Source organism: Carassius auratus, unplaced genomic scaffold (assembly GCF_003368295.1).
Source record: "Carassius auratus strain Wakin unplaced genomic scaffold, ASM336829v1 scaf_tig00216162, whole genome shotgun sequence".
Taxonomy (NCBI): Eukaryota; Metazoa; Chordata; class Actinopteri; order Cypriniformes; family Cyprinidae; genus Carassius; species Carassius auratus.
The window spans coordinates 157,529-161,329 of NW_020528435.1; the positions used below are offsets into that span (position 1 = coordinate 157,529).

At 35.9% G+C, this 3,801-nt stretch overlaps 1 protein-coding gene across 2 annotated transcripts in view; it reads left to right on the top strand.

Moving 5' to 3' along the window:
• The window catches only part of LOC113097250 (1-phosphatidylinositol 4,5-bisphosphate phosphodiesterase eta-2-like), a 128,844-nt gene that overhangs the window by 40,801 nt on the left and 84,242 nt on the right, over positions 1-3,801 (top strand). The window lies entirely within an intron of this gene.

Consider the following 3,801-nt stretch of genomic DNA (forward strand, 5'->3'; position numbering starts at 1 on the left):
CTGAAAAACCAACACTTGCACAGTTTGTGGGTTTGCTGTTGGGTCCATCAGTTGTCTACATTGGGGGTAGACAACGCCAATCAAACACACCTGAAACAACTTATCATAAAAAGAAGGCAGGTGTGTTGAAACTGAAGTAGGCAGGAAGGTACTGTAGCTCTTTCGAAGCCGGGGCAGTTACCTCTGGTCTACAGCATCTTTGCAAAGCGGATTCACCAGTTGTCGCGAAATTGTTAAGATGAGACTGAAATCACCAGTGATCTTGTTAAATATAAACTTCAGCCACTTATTTCTAAACTAGGGATCCTTTGGAAGGATTTATAGAGGTGAATGCGTCCTGTCATCCATGAATCTCGTTGTCCATTGTATGATCCTTAATCCTGAAGAATAACATAAAGTTTGTGGTTAGTAATGGAAGGTTTCTCAGCACTTTGTGAACATTTACACTGTTTAATTGGTTTCAGAATGGTAGAACACTTGCAGAGATATTATATCATACCACTAGCATTATTTTCATCATCAGCACAGTGTCTGCCCATTGGATTATTGCTGTTTCCATGCAATTTGGCCTAATTAAGATGGAACCCGTGGACAAACCCATGCCAGGCCCAAACTGGGAGTCATTTGTAACACGTTTACACATACAGCATGCACTTGCTTTCATCATACGCAGAGGCTTTTTGCCCTCCTTGTAATCCTTTCTTCATGAACACGACATGAAAAAGACGAACTGACAGTTATTTGAAGGAACCTTCTCATGCTCTGGCGATTTGCGCGGGGTTATTAGATATCAGATGTATGCTTCTCTCTCAGCAGGCGGAGGTCTGTAGGGATGTTTCACAGTCCATTAGTGTTACTGGACAGTAGAGTATGTCTGATCTGACAGCTCATCACCTCGTATTAAATCAGCGATTGAGATGGCCATTTCTGAGATGTCGGCTAATGAGCTGCGTCTCTATTCTCATTCACTCCGTATGTGCTCGGCCCCAGAGGATGCTGGCATTCACAAACCTCCACACACGTCCAGTTTTAATGGCATTCTTGCTTCTCTTCTTCTTCCTTTTTTCTTACTCTACCCACCTCCATTTTTTACTTTCTCCATATGTCTTCAGGATAAACAATCATTCCCCTAAATAAGGCTCGGAATTGCACTGACCATGTAATTTTCTGCATTGGCCCCTCTCTCCGGAGAATATAAGTGGCCCGGGGCGAAAAGACAGAAAGGAAACAACAAAAGCAAAGGAAGCAGATAAAGAAATCTCTCCTCTTCCTTGATGTCTGCTGCTCTCTTTCTCAAATCACCATCAGTTCTCCTGTAATGAGTTGACTGTTGACACAAGATCTGTTCCAGTGCCTACTGAGCTGTCTTGCTGCATAATAGTGATAGATCGGTGTATCTTCTCAAATTGGCCATTTTGAGATTATTGCATGGTTCAATAAGCATACCCGCTTGATCAATTAACTGAAACTTTAACTCTCTTTTGTGACAGTTCCAAAACGTACAGTACTTCTGCCAAGTGAGAGGATAATGAAAAATCTGAGAACAAAACAGCCTCAAAGTAACACAGGATTTGTGATTTGCTCCCTATTCACAGAGTATGCAGTTTGCATAGGGCACCAACTCCCAGGGGGGCACCATCCCAGTTGCTAAAAAAAAAAAAATAACAGCGCCTTTCCCCCAATTTTTGCAGGTGAATGCTCATAATTGATGGTTGGACATCTATGCCTGTGGAGAAAACATCAACAATCCGGTGCAGAGAGAAGAAAACTGCAGAAAGTAAAAAAAAAAAAAAAAAAAAACAAAACAAAACACTGGCATGAAGTTGGTTTGATGGTGGATGTTCGATATTTGCAAAGTTAGGGACCATCTCTAAAGTTACATGCAATATTGGTATACACATTTCTAATGTCAATAGCATTTGAGGAGAATGACTTACATTCATAAAAACAACTGTTAATCTAGGTATCATCTATACTGCACACCTTTTATATTTTTTATATTTATTAAAATAAAATGTAAATCATATGTCAATTATGCTACTTTTTCACAACCCAGTGAACTTAAATGCAAATTTAAAGCTCAATAGCATTTGAGGAACAAGACTTAGTCATAAAAACAACTATAATTTGTTCATTTAGGTGTCAACTACAATGCACACCTTATACATTTTTAATATGTATTAAAATAAATTGTAAATCATTTAAGTAAAAATGAGGCCTGTGTATCACTTTCAGGCACATTCCTGTGAAACTTTTTTGTCTGTTGACGTATTAATAAGTATTAAGTAAGTATTAATATCATATATATATATATATATATATATATATATATATATATATGGTTATAAAACCAAACTAAGCCATCAATAGCCTATCAAGTGACTTAAAATGCATTATATAAAAAACAATGAGGCAATAATGATTGGTTAATAACACTTTTAAAATGTATAATTTAGGCTAATACAAAATAAACAATAACATGTTATTATAAATGCCTGCAAAGGGAGCCAAAGGGTAATTGCTGCTGTTACACTTACAGGACAATCAAATCCTTGTTTAGGCTATTGGCCAAACATTTAATTCAAATATTAACTTAAGCTTCCGTTATTGGCCACCTTTTCGCTATAGATGACACAGCCTTTATAATTTGTTAAAAAAAAAAAAAACATGTGGACATCACAACCCTTACAAAAATAAACCATGGTTTTATCATAGTAAAACTACATAATTTTCTTTTGCATGATTTCTGAATGCTTGAGACTATAAAATAAATTAGTCATAATAAAGTCATAGCCATAGGTAAATGCTGAGAGCTACAATTGTAATTTGTAAATAATACAATTTATTCATTTACTTTTTTTTTTTTTTTTTAGTTCCATTTTGACACCTATAGTAGTTCATCTTTTTCCAAAGACCAAAACACTATATAGGTAGGCATCTCACCTGGTTCAAAGTTACTGTGTCTTTTTGTTAGTATCTAACCTGCTGCTTGTACACTGGAATCCTCATTAATGTAAATTTTAGATGAATGCCGGTAATAAAAGTGAATGTGTGTCCCCAAAGCCTTCACAGAAATCTAATTTACAGTCAGTCGGCTTTATTGCAATGTCATATATGCCTTAAGTGTTTCAAATGTAATTGAGCTCTAACTAATGAGCTTTAAATGGTTGCATTCATATTGCAGTGCTACCAAAGTAATTGAGCTTCTGTTTAGACATCACATGGGTCGTGTTACCAACAACCCCATTCAGATCGCATTCCGACTTTATAGGAATAGTTCACACAGAAGTCATACTGTGTTTGTGTTTGTCATGTAATGTGTTTTGTTTTTTACTCACCTTAATGTCATTCCAAACCTGTATGACTTTGTTTCTTCAAAAAGAGATGTTTTGAAGAATGTTCAGATTGTTCTTTTCTTTACAGTGAAACCATATAGTGACAAAAAAAGGCTATATAAATAATATATGTTGGAGACAGAACTATACATTCCCTGGCCAATGTATTAGATACAGCTCTTCAACTTCAATTCAATTTCAATTCAATTCAAGTTTATTTGTACAGCGCTTTTTACGATACAAATCATTACAAAGCAACTTTACAGAAAGTTAAGTTTCCACAATATTTAGTAGTAGCTTATAAGTGGTGACTGTCAGTTTGTGCGTGTATGACAAAATTTATACAAGACGTAGTCAACCAGATGATGAACATTATTAACAGCAATTATTATATGATGCAGACACACTTGTAGCAATATTTGTTAGTTCTGTTGTTGATTCAGGGTTAGCATCATCTGAGGTCCTC